This window comes from Oncorhynchus kisutch, linkage group LG3, assembly GCF_002021735.2.
Source record: "Oncorhynchus kisutch isolate 150728-3 linkage group LG3, Okis_V2, whole genome shotgun sequence".
NCBI classification, from domain to species: Eukaryota; Metazoa; Chordata; class Actinopteri; order Salmoniformes; family Salmonidae; genus Oncorhynchus; species Oncorhynchus kisutch.
Window position 1 is genome coordinate 58,746,787 of NC_034176.2, and position 13,599 is coordinate 58,760,385.

General features: G+C 45.7%; 1 protein-coding gene across 1 annotated transcript in view; it reads right to left on the reverse strand.

Annotated features, from left to right (window-relative positions):
- Window positions 1-13,599, reverse strand: part of LOC109872784 (V-set and transmembrane domain-containing protein 2B) — a 31,651-nt gene that overhangs the window by 14,323 nt on the left and 3,729 nt on the right. The gene's annotated exons all lie outside the window — the stretch shown is intronic.

Here is a 13,599-nt window from a genome sequence, read left to right on the forward strand (position 1 = left end):
CAGTGTTCCGGTTTTAATAAACAGCATGGACACTTACCACGCTGTGCATTGGTCCGATATTTCCTACTCCTCCTCAGAAGAGGAGGAGAATCGTTACAGTGTATGTAACGATTCTAGGAATAAATCTCAGGAATTGTGACAAACTGAGTTGAAATGTATTTTGCTAAGGTGTATGTAAACTTCCAACTTCAACTGTACATCCACAATGTGGAATATTTCCACAAACCAAATGTTCCTTTTAATCACGCAGTCCGTAATCAATATAGATAGTCAATAAAATTCTAATTAGAATATTCCATTGAATTAGTTGGATGATTATTCAATTAATGATCAAAGTATTAGCGGTTCACATTGTAATTGGCTTTCAGATTGGCCTATATACAGGTTGATGTTGTGAAACAAGTGAGCCGAATTACTGAGATACGTAAAAAAGAATAATATTTCAGATGAATTTAAAGTAAGGGAAAACAGTATTGTATATTATGCTTGGGAGGTGCCACAAACAAAGAGATGTGATGAGATTAAAATCTTTACAATAATATTATGTTTCTAATGTTGAAAAATTCTGGGATTAGTAATTGTGATTCCATGGAGGGTTGTTTTCACAGTTCAAAGTTTCAACAAGGTTCCGTTTCACTGCTATGTAGTAGATTTTCTGTGAACTGAGAACCTAGAGGAACATTCACAGCTGTGCAGTCGCCACACATTCCACTCTGAATTCATGATAGACAACCTCCATCCCCAAAGTGTTAGTTAGCCACTGATCTTCCATGGGACTATCTATCTGGTTCCCTATGAAGCACTGGAGAATGGTGCACTGCAAGTTTATGTTATCACAGCAAGGCCGCAAAACCCCCGGATGAAAAATGAAAATGTGAGAGGCAATTTGAGACACCTGACAGTGTGCTGAGGGCCCGGCTTATCTGCCACATGCCCGTGGCATTTCCCCTTTAATATTAATTGTTTCTGCCACTCAGCCAGATGACATTGCAGAAAAGTGACAGATGCACGCATTTCCGAGAGTCGGGCAGATCGCATTTTTTTCCCCCTCAGCTGTCGTTATTGTGGTAAGACAGGAGAGGGCCAATCTTTCAAATATGCCAGGGTGCTTTTTAACCTTCAGAATCTGTTGACAAATATGTTGAGGGGTTCACTGTGTCCCTCCGCCAATGTAAAAGTGTCAGGGAGGCACTTTCACATGGATTAATTTGCTGTATTTGATATAGTCTGACAGAGATACATGACGAGAGACAGAGAAGCAAATATTGACCAGCCAGTTTTGAAGTAATTTGAAGTAATATAGCAGCCATGAGCAAACAGTACAATATGAAAAATAATATCCCTCAGATTCTCCTAAATAAACAGGTGAGCTTGCCCTGCTCTGTCATGTACAATCATGTTTAAACAACAAGCCCAGAGGTCAGTCTGTAATACCTCTAAACCTTAGAGGATGTTGTTTTTCGATACTAAATCAGAATTTAGAACTGAAGCACACATGTATTACTACTCAGTATGAGGCATATATGAAAGTTGGTCAGTCAATTCAATTGCCCTGACAATGCCTGACCTTAGCTTGTTGTGTAAGCAAAGCAGAGCACAATTGTATTCAAGTCTACCAATCAAACAGTGAAAAGGATTCTGATTATAGAATTTAAAATGAGAGCCTAGCAGTAATATTGAAAAATCGATGACATTAGACTATTTGGACATTTAGGTTCATGAGAGAGAGAGAGAGAGAGAGAGAGAGAGAGAGAGAGAGAGAGAGAGAGAGAGAGAGAGAGAGAGAGGAGTCCGTGAACTGGCAGTGGTATTGTTTGATTTTCTTGCCAAATGGCCGCCTCTGTCTCGCTTCGCTAAGGACAAGGCTGGCCGAGCATGCTGATTCCACAGTGCCAGTTCCTAGGAGAGGGCATTTAACGTGCTCCAGGCTATGCTCACGTCCACAGTACATGTCCAGGATGGCAGCATCAGTGTTATGAACAGTCCAACACGAGGAGGACTAACAGCATGGTGCCATTCTATTAGCTTGGTGTTTTTTGCATGATTACCCCTCGGTTGGCAGGTAGCTTCATTCAGAAAGTAAGGGATTCGACTCAAATAGAGAAGACCAAATGGATCCCTGGCCTCTGGATGAGAGAGTCTGCTAAATGACTAACATGTAGAAGTAAATGTATGCTCCGATTACTAAATTGCACAACTCTGTTGGTTACATTTTTAATAGAACTCAAGGCTCTGTAGATGGCATTGGCTTCAAGCATACATTTAGATATACGTGTTGTTGGGTGACATTACTGAATCAGAAGTCTGGACTAGTTGTGAAAGCAGAGGTGAAGCACTGCACTCAAGGACACAGGTAGAGTTGTAAAACTGTAGAAATGTTTCCCCTGGAGTCCTCTCCTCCAGTCATGGCCCACCAGCTTTCCTCCTCTGCCCTGAGGACAAAGCCCCAGCGAGGAGAGAACAGACATCCCGACTCGCCACAACATACGTTGAGCAGGTCTTTCTAAAAACCCTTGAGGACCCCCAAGTAAAGAGGTCACAACCCTGGCAACAGCCTATCATTAGAGGAGGGGTCTTTTCTACATTTCTACATTACCCTGCAAACCACCAACGCACTGACAGCAATAGCCAGGAAAGAGGAGGAGAAATCTGGACACATGCTTCCAGGAAGAGAAACAAACATGGTCTCCCTGGCTGCTTTCACACCATGTCTGTACACACACGCAGGCACAATCAAAACATACATCAGCAAACATGCTAATGCACATAAACAGACAAGTGTGATCCCACATACTGAGAAATAAAAGTATCCACCTTCCCTATCCCCAGCCAGACCACCACTGCGCCAGCAGCTGTAAGTCTGATATGGCAGAACGGCGAATGAAACTCTCCTGCGGAGTCTGTGAAATTTAATTATTCAGCAGTGCGCTTCATCGATCAGTAGCGAGTCTGGCGTGTGAGATAACCCCATGCTCGCTCTCTCCAAAGGCTACATTAAGGCGCTCTCACGTTATAATGTGGAGATCATGAGGAGACATATCCATTGTGAATCATATCTTCATCATTTCTTTCTCGGTATGGTGGACACTATAAAGGCAAGAACATGTCACTCTCCTCAGTGGGTAATTGTAAGTATTCACCCCCCGTTGGATTTTCCACATTTTGTTGCATTACATAGTGTGCATGAAAATGATTCAAATGTGAAAGAAAAATTCCCCCAATTTAAAAAAATTATAAAAAGAAAACACAAATTGACCTTGATTAGATAAGTATTCACCCCCGAGTCTGATAAAAGCAATACATATATGTTAGAAACAGCTTCTGCAGTGGTTATAGCTGTGAATCTTTCTGGGTAAGTCTCTAAGAGCTTTCCAGATGGTTCATGAAAAACTGTAACTTGGCGACTCAGGAACATTCACTGTCTTCTTGGTAAGCAACTCCAGTGTAGATTTGGCCTTGTGCTGTAAACTCAGCAAAAAAATAAACATCCCTTTTCAGGACCCTGTCTTTCAAAGATAATGAGTAAAAATCCAAATAACTTCACAGATCTTCATTGTAAAGGGTTTAAACACTGTTTCCCATGCTTGTTCAATGAACCATAAACAATTAATGAACATGTACCTGTGGAACGGTCGTTAAGACACTAACAGCTTACAGACGGTAGGAAATTAAAGTCACAGTTATGAACACTTAGGACACTGAAGAGGCCTTTCTACTGACTCTGAAAAGCACCAAAGGAAAGATGCCCAGGGTCCCTGCTCATCTGTGTGAATGTGCCTTAGGAATGCTGCAAGCAGGCATGAGGACTGCAGATGTGGCCAGGACAATAAAGTGCAATGCCCGTACTGCAAGATGCCTAAGACAGCGCTACAGGGAGACAGGACGGACAGCTGATCGTCCTCGCAGTGGCAGACCACGTGTAACAACACCTGCACAGGATCGGTACATCCGAACATCACACCTGCGGGACAGGTACAGGATGGCAACAACAACTGCCCGAGTTACACCAGGAACGCACAATCCTTCCATCAGTGCTCAGACGCAATAGGCTGAGAGAGGCTGGATGGACTGAGGCCTTGTAGGTCTGTTGTAAGGCAGGTCGTCACCAGACATCACCGGCAACAACATCGCCTATGGGCACAAACTCACCGTCGCTGGACCAGAAAGAACTGGCAAAAAGTGCTCTTCACTGACAAGTCGCGGTTTTGTCTCACCAGAGGTGATGGTCGTTTTCGCATTTATGGCTGAAGGAATGAGCGTTATACCGAGGCCTGTACTCTGGAGCGGGATCGATTTGGAGGTGGAGGGTCCATCATGGTCTGGGGGGGTGTGTCACAGCATCATCGGACTGAGCTCGTTGTCATTGCAGGCAATCTCAATGCTGTGCATTACAGGGAAGACATCATCCTCCCTCATGTGGTACCCTTCCTGCAGGCTCATCCTGACATGACCCTCCAGCATGACAATGCCACCAGCCATGCTGATCGTTCTGTGCATGATTTCCTGCAAGACAGGAATGTCAGTGTACTGCCATGGCCAGCGAAGAGCCTGGATCTCAATCCCATTGAGCATGTCTGGGACCTGTTGGATCGGAGGATGAGGGCTAGGGCCATTCCCCCCAGAAATGTACGGGAACTTGCAGGTGCCTTGGTGGAAGAGTGGGGTAACATCTCACAGAAAATCTTGTGCAGTCCATGAGGAGGAGATGCACTGCAGTACTTAATGCAGCTGGTGGCCACACCAGATACTGTTACTTTTGATTTTGACCCCCCTTTGTTCAGGGACACATTATTCCATTTCTGTTAGTCACATGTCTGTGGAACTTGCTCAGTTTATGTCTCAGTTGATGAATCTTGTTATGTTCATACAAATATTTACACATGTTACGTTTGCTGAAAATAAACACAGTTGACAGTGAGAGGACATTTCTTTTTTTGCTGAGTTTATTATTGTCCTGCTGAAACATGAGTTTTTCTCCCAGTGTATTGTAGTGTATTCTAGTATTGTGCCTGTGCCTAGCTCCATCCTGTTTCTTTTTATCCTGAAAAACTCCTCAAAAGTTTGGACACACCTACTCATTCAAGGGTTGTTCTTTATTTTTACAATATTTACATTGTAAAATAATAGTGAAGACATCAACACTATGAAATAACACATATGGAATCATATATTAACCAAAAAGTGTTAAAGGAATCAAATTATATTTGATCTTTTAGCTTATTCAAAGTAGCCCCCCTTTACCTGGGGCGGCAGGTAGCCGAGTGTTTAGAGCATTGGGCCAGTAACCAAAAGGTTGCTGGATCGAATCCCTGAGATGACTAGGTAAAAATCTTTCGCTCTGACCCCGAACAAGGCAGTTAACCTACTGTTCCCCGGTAGGCCGTCATTGTAAATAAGAACTTGTTCTAAACTGGCTTACCTAGTTAGATAAATGTTTTTTTTATTTTTTATTTTTTACATATCTTGATGACAGTTTTGCACACTCTTTCCCTCAAACGGCTTCATGGGGTAGTCACCCGGAATGCATTTCAATTAACAGGTGTGCATTGTTAAAAGTTAGTTTGTGGAATTTCTTTCCTTCTTAATGCATTTGAGCCAATCAGTTGTGTTGTGACAAGGTAGGTGTGCATAAAATAGCCCTATTTGGTAAAAGACCAAGTCCATATTATGGAAAGAACAGCTCAAATAAGCAAAGAGACAGTCCATCATTACTTTAAGACATAGGTTAAGTCAATTTGGAAAATGTCAAGAACTTTTAAAGCTTCTCCAAGTGCAGTCGCAAAAACCATGAAGCGCTATGATGAAACTGCCTCTCATGAGGACCGCCACAGGAAAGGAAGACCCAGAGTTACCACTGCTGCAGAGGATACGTTCATTAGAGTTAATTGCACCTCAGATTGCAGCCCAAATAAATTCTACAATAACAAGCACATCTCAACATCAACTGTTCAGAGTGGACTGCGTGAATCAGGTCTTTATGGGGGAATTGCTGCAAAGAAACCACTACTAAACACCAACAAGAAGAAGAGTCTTACTTGGGCCAAGAAACATGAGCAATTGACATTAGACTGTCCTTTGGTCTGATGAGTCCAAATATTTGATTTTTGGTTCGAACCACCATGTCTTTGTGAGACACAGAGTAGGTGAACGGATTATCTCTAAATGTGTGGTTCCCACCGTAAAGCATGGAGGATTAGGTGTGATGGTGTGGGAGTGCTTTGCTGGTGACACTGTCAGTGATTGATTTTGAATTCAAGGCAATCTTAACCAGCATGGCCACCACAGCATTCTGCAGCAAATAACCATCCCATCTGATTTGCACTAATTGGGACAATCATTTGTTTTTCAACAGGACAATAATCCAACACACCTCCAGGCTGTGTAAGGGCTATTTGACCAAGAAGGAGACTGATGGAGGGCTGCATCAGATGACCTGGCCTCCACAATCACCCAACCTCAACCCAATTGAGATGGTTTGGGATGAGTTGGACAGCAGAGTGAAGAAAAAGCAGCCAACAAGCGCTCCGCATATGTGGGAACTAATTCAAGACGGTTTGAAAAGCATTCCAGGTGAAGCTGGTTGAGAGAATGTCAAGAGTGTTCAAAGCTGTCATCAAGGCAAAGGGTGGCTACTTTGAAGAATCTCAGTCAGTTTTCAGTTAGGTCAGTTAGGATCACCACTTTATTTTAAGAATGTGAAATGTCAGAATAATAGTAGAGAGAATGATTTATTTCAGCTTTTATTTCTTTCATCATATTCCCAGTGGGTCAGAAGTTTACATATACTCAATTAGTGTTTGGTATCATTGCCTTTAAACTGTTTAACTTGGATCAAACATTTTGGGTAACCTTCCACAAGCTTCCCACAATATGTTGGGCGCATTCCTCCTGACAGAGCTGGTGTAACCGAGTCGGGTTTGTAGGCCTCCTCGCTCGCACATACTTTTTCAGATCACATTTTCTATAGGTTTGAGGTCAGGGCTTTGTGATGGCCACTCCAATACCTTGACTTTGTTGTCCTTGAGCCATTTTGCCACAACTTTGGAAGTATGCTTGCGGTCATACTCCATTTGGAAGACCCATTTGCAACCAAGCTTTAACTTCCTGACTGATGTCTTGAGATGTTGCTTCAATATATCCACATAATTTTCATCCCTCATGATGCCATCTGTTTTGTGAATTGCACCAGTCCCTCCTGCAGCAAAGCACCCTCACAACATGATGCTGCCACCCCCGTGCTTCACAGTTGGGATGGTGAACTTCGGCTTGCAAGCTTCCCCATTTTTCCTCCAAACATAACAATGGTTATTATGGCCAAACAGTTCTATTTTTGTTTCATCAGACCAGAATACTTTTCTCCAAAAAGTACGATATTTGTCCCCATGTGCATTTGCAAACCGTAGTCTGGCTTTTTTATGGCAGTTTTGGAGCGGTGGCTTCTTCTTTGCTGAGAAGCCTTTCAGGTTATGTCGATATAGGACTAATTTTACTGTTGATATAGATCATTTTGTACCTGTTTCCTCTAGCATCTTCACAAGGTCCTTTGCTGTTGTTCTGGGATTGATTTGCTCTTTTCGCACCAAAATACGTTCATCTCTAGGAGACAGAACGTGTCTCCTTCCTGAGCGGTTTGACGGCTGCGTGGTCCCATGGTGTTTATACTTGCGTACTATTGTTTGTACAGATGAACGTAGTACCTTCAGGTGTTTGGAAATTGCTCCCATGGATGAACCAGACTTGTGGAGGTCTGCACTTTTTTCTGAGGTCTTTGCTGATTTCTTTTGATTTTCCCATGATATCAAGCAAAGAGGCACTGAGTTTGACGATAGGCCTTGAAATACATCCACAGGTACACCTCCAATTGACTCAAATGATGTTAGTAAGCCTATCAGAAGCTTCTTAAGTCATGACATCATTTCCTGGAATTTGTCAAGCTGTTTAAAGGCACAGTCAACTTAGTTTATGTAAACTTCTGACCCACTGGAATTGTGATACTGTGAATACCTCGTGAAATAATCTGTCTGTAAACAACTGTTGGAAAATGACTTGTGTCATGCACAAAGTAGATGTCCTAACCTAATTGCCAAAACTATAGCTTGTTAACAAGAAACAAGAAATATATAATTATATACTACATGATCAAAAGTATGTGGACACCTGCTCTTCGAACATCTCATTCCAGAATCATAGGCATGAATTTGGAGTTGGTTCACCCTTTTCTGCTGTAACAGCCTCCACTCTTCTGGGAAGCCTTTCCACTAGATGTTGGAAAATTGCTTTGGGTACTTGCTTCCATTCAGCCACAAGAGCATTAGTGTGGTCGGACACTGATGTTGGGCGATTAGGCCTGGCTCACAGTCGGCATTCCAATTCATCCCAAAGGTGTTTGATGGGGTTGAGGTCAGAGCTCTGTGCAGGCCAGTCATGTTCTTCCACGCCGATCTCGACAAACTATTTTTTTATGGACCTTCCTTAGTGCACAGGGGCATTGTCATGCTGAAACATGAAAGGATCTTACCCAAACTGTTGCCACAAAGTTGGGAGCACAGAATCATCTAGAATGTCTTTGTATGCTGTAGCATTAAGACTTCCCTTCACTGGAACAAAGGAGCCTAGCCCAAATCTGCTAGGCCATGGAAACACATTTAATGAAGTTCCAACGAACAGTTATTGTGCTAAAGTTGCTTCCAGAGGCAGTTTGGAACTTGGTAGTAATTGTTGCATACGAGGACAGACCATTTTTACTCACTAGTGGTTTCAGCACTCTGCAGTCCAGTTCTGTTAGCTTGTGTGGCCTACCACTTCACATCTGAGCCATTGTTGCTCCTAGACATTTCCACTTCACAATAACAGCACTTACAGCTCATCGGGCCAGCTCTAGCAGGGCCGAAATTTGACGAACTGACTTGTTGGAATAGTGCCACGTTGAAAATCACTGAGATCATCTGCCATGCCATTCTACTGCTAATGTTTGTCTATGGAGATTGCATGGCCGTGTGCTTAATTTTATGCACCTGTCATCAACAGTTGTGGCTGAAATAACCGAATCCACTCATTTGAAGGGGTTTCCACATACTTTTGTGTATATATACAGTATATGTAGTGCATTGTAACGGCGTTCTTCGTTTGTAGAAAGAGAGTCGGACCGAAATGCAGCGTGGTGGTTACTCATGTTCTTTAATGAAGAAAAAGTGACGATACATGAAATAACTTAATAAATACAAAACAACAAACGGAGAACGCCGTTACAGAATCACCCACCACACACGGACCGAGCGGCGTGGTTACAGGCAGCGACAGCAGGAGCAGCGAAAGGAGGACGTTATGGACAGCAATGGCATGGAGTACACGACGTGGGAAGAAATCGACAGGTGGGCGGCCGACCCAGAGAGAGTGCAGGAGCCCGCATGGGATTCGCTTGAGCAGTGCGAAGAAGGCTATAGGCGAATGGAGTCGAAAAGGAAAACACGGGGGCGCAGAGCGAAACCCGAAAGTCACCCCAAAAAATTTATTGGGGGGGGGCTCAGGGAGAGCCCAGAGTCAGGAGTCAGACCTGAGCCAACTCTCCCTGTTAATCATGAGGAGCAGCGATATAAGGACTTCTGGTCTTGGGAGATGATATTAGACGGAAGAGGACCCTGGGCTCAGCCTGGTGAATATCGCCGCCCCAAGGAGGAAGCAGAGGCAGCAGGAGATAGGAGCCGGCGATACGAGGGAACACGGTTGGCAAGGAAGCCCGAGAAGCAACCCCAAAATAATATTGGGGGGGGGGGCTTACAGGGAGTATGGCTATGCAAGGTAGGAGACCTGCGCAAACTCCCTGTGCTTTCCAGTGGGCTAGAGAGACCGGGCAGACACCGTGTTATGCTATGGAGCGCGCGGTGTTTCCAGTGTGGGTGCATAGCCCGGTACGGTTCATACCAGCCCTTCGTATTGGCCGGGCTAGAGTGGGCATCGAGCCAGGTAAGCTTGGGCAGGCTCGGTGCTCAAGAGCTCCAGTGCGCCTGCACGGTCCGGTCTATCCAGAGCCACCTCCACACACCAGTCCTCCGGTAGCAGCTCCCCGCACCAGGCTTCCTGTGCGTGTCCTCGCTCCAGTATCACCAGTGCCCGCACCACGCATCAGGCCTACAGTGCGCCTCGCCTCTCCTGCTCTGTCAGAGTCTCCCGCCTGTTCAGCACAGCCAGAGCCTTCCTTCCCTCCTGCGCTGTCGGAGTCTCCCGCCTGTTCAGCGCAGCCAGCGTTTTCCTCCTCTCCTGCGCTGTCGGAGTCTCCCGCCTGTTCAGCGCTATCAGAGCCTTCTCTCTCTACAGCGCTGCCGGAGCCTCCTGCCTGTTTGAAGCAGCCTGAGCTGCCAGTCTGCAAGGTGCTGTCAGCCTGCATGGAGCAGTTAGAGCTGTCAGTCTGCATGAAGCAGCCAGAGCTGTCAGTCTGCAAGGAGCTGCCAGTCTGCAAGGAGCTGCCAGTCTGCAAGGAGCTGTCAGCCTGCAAGGAGCTGTCAGCCTGCATGGAGCAGTTAGAGCTGTCAGTCTGCATGAAGCAGCCAGAGCTGTCAGTCTGCAAAGAGCTGCCAGTCTGCAAGGAGCTGCCAGTCTGCAGGGTGCTGTCAGCCTGCATGGAGCAGTCAGAGCTGTCAGTCTGCATGAAGCAGCCAGAGCTGCCAGTCTGCAAGGAGCTGTCAGTCTGCAAGGAGCTGTCAGCCTGCATGGAGCAGTCAGAGCTGTCAGTCTGCAAGGAGCTTGCAGTCTGCAAGGAGCTGTCAGTCTGCAAGGAGCTGTCAGTCTGCAAGGAGCTGCCAGTCTGCAAGGAGCTGCCAGTCTGCAAGGAGCTGCCAGTCTGCAAGGAGCTGCCAGTCTGCAGGGTGCTGTCAGCCTGCATGGAGCAGTCAGAGCTGTCAGTCTGCATGAAGCAGCCAGAGCTGCCAGTCTGCAAGGAGCTGTCAGTCTGCAAGGAGCTGTCAGCCTGCATGGAGCAGTCAGAGCTGTCAGTCTGCAAGGAGCTGCCAGTCTGCAGGGAGCTGTCAGTCTGCAAGGAGCTGTCAGTCTGCAAGGAGCTGTCAGTCTGCAAGGAGCTGCCAGTCTGCAAGGAGCTGCCAGTCTGCAAGGAGCTGCCAGTCTGCAAGGAGCTGCCAGTCTGCAAGGAGCTGTCAGTCTGCAAGGAGCTGTCAGCCTGCATGGAGCAGTCAGAGCTGTCAGTCTGCAAGGAGCTGCCAGTCTGCAGGGTGCTGTCAGCCTGCAAGGAGCTGCCAGTCTGCAGGGTGCTGTCAGCCTGCATGGAGCAGTCAGAGCTGTCAGTCTGCATGAAGCAGCCAGAGCTGTCAGTCTGCAAGGAGCTGTCAGCCTGCATGGAGCAGTCAGAGCTGTCAGTCTGCATAGAGCAGCTAGATCAGCCTGTCAACCAGAATCTTCCAGATCTGCTAGTCAACCAGAATCTTCCAGATCTGCTAGTCAACCTGAATCTTCCAGATCTGCTAGTCAACCAGAATCTTCCAGATCTGCTAGTCAACCTGAATCTTCCAGATCCGCCAGCCAGCCAGGATCTACCGGAGCCTACTACCTACCTGAGCTTCATCTCAGTACTGGGCTTCCTCTCAGTACTGGGCTTCCTCTCAGTACTGGGCTTCCCCTCTGTTCCGGGCTGCCCCTCAGTTCCGGGCTGCCCCTCAGTTCCGGGCTGCTCCTCAGTTCCGGGCTGCCCCTCAGTCCCCTAGCTGTCCCTCAGTCCCGAGATGCCCCTCAGTCACGAGCTGCTCCTCAGTTCTGTGGGGTTCTGGGTGAGGACTATTAGGCCATGGTCGGCGGCGAGGGTGGATTATCCCAGGACGCGAAGGGGAGGAACTAGGACATTAATGAAGTGGGGTCCACGTCCCGAGCCAGACGCCCACCTGGACCCTCCCTATGGTTTTGAGGTGCGTCCGGGAGTCCGTACCTTGGGGGGGGGGGGGGGGGTTCTGTCACGCCTTGGTCATTGTGTTTTGTGTTTTCGTTATATATTTGGTCAGGCCAGGGTGTGACAGGGGTTTATGTTATTGTATTTCGTATTGGGGTTTGGAGTATTTGGGATCGCGGCTGATTAGGGGTGTTGTATAGGCTTGGCTGCCTGAGGCGGTTCTTAATCAGCAGTCAGGTGATTCTCGTTGCCTCTGATTGGGAACCGTATTTAGGTAGCCTGAGTTTCACTTTGTCTTTCGTGGGTGATTGTTCCTGTCTCTGTGTAGTGTTCACCAGATAGGCTGTATTAGGTTTCACGTTCCGTTTGTTGTTTTCGTATTTATTTATTTATTTCATGTATCGCCGTTTTCTTTATTAAAGATCATGATTAACCACCACGCTGCATTTCGGTCCGACTCTCTCTCAACAAACGAAGAACGCCGTTACATGCATTCTGAAATTATTCAGACCCCTTCACTTTTTCCACATTTTATTACGTTCCAGCCTTATTCTCTAATTGATTCAATTGTTTTTTTTACCCTCACCAGTCTACACACAATACCCCATAATGACAAAGAAAAAACTGTTTTTTAGAAATGTTGCTAATTTATAATATGTAAAATGTAATATCACATTTACTTAATTATTCAGACCCTTTGCTCAGTACTTTGTTGAAGCACATTTGGCAGTGATTATAGCCTCGAGTCTTTTTTGGGTATGACGCTACAAGCTTGGCACATTTGTATTTGGGGAGTTTCTCACATTCTTCTTTGCAGATCCTCTCAAGCTCTGTCAGGTTGGATGGGGAGCGTCGCTCCACTGCTATTTTCAGGTCTCTCCACAGATGTTCGCCTGAGTTCAAGTCCGGCCTCTGGCTGGGCTGCTCAAGGAAATTCAAAGACTTGTCCCGAAGCCACTCCTGTGTTGTCTTGGCTGTGTGCTTAGGGTCATTGTCATGTTGGGAGGTGAACCGTTGTCCCAGTCTGAGGTCCTGAGCTCTCTGGAGCAGATCAAAGATCTCTCTGTACTTTTCTCCGTCCATCTTTCCCTCGAACCTGACAAGTCTCCTGTCACAGCCATTGAACTCTGTAGCTGTTTGAAAAACACCAATGGCCTGGCCTTATGGTGACATCACTGAACAGTTTCCATCTTGTCCTGCAGCTTACTTCAGAAGGACAACTGTGTCTTTGTTGTGTTTGGGTGGTTTAATACGTCATCCACAGCATCATTATTAACTTTACCATGCTTAAAGTGATATTCACTGTCTGATTTGTCATGGTCAACAATCTACCAATCACTGCCCAGTCTTTCAAAAGCTCCCTGGTCTTTGTAATTGAATCTGTGGTTGAAATTCAATACTGAGGGTCCTTGCAGATAATTTATGTATGGGGGTCATTATGGAGTATCTATGATACCCACTGTATATATACACCTTCCCTCACTCTCACTCTCCATAGTCTGACTATAGGCATATATGTCCCAGCATGTATCATATATTTATTAAGGTAAGATGATCTAATCAATACCTCCCCTTAAGAAACACTGCCCTGTAAGCAATATAATTCCATGTAACATGTGTTGTACTTTACAAGCATCATCAAATGTATTATTTGTAAAAAAAAACATTATATTATTCAATGACAATGAAACTGTCAGTGTAATTTATCA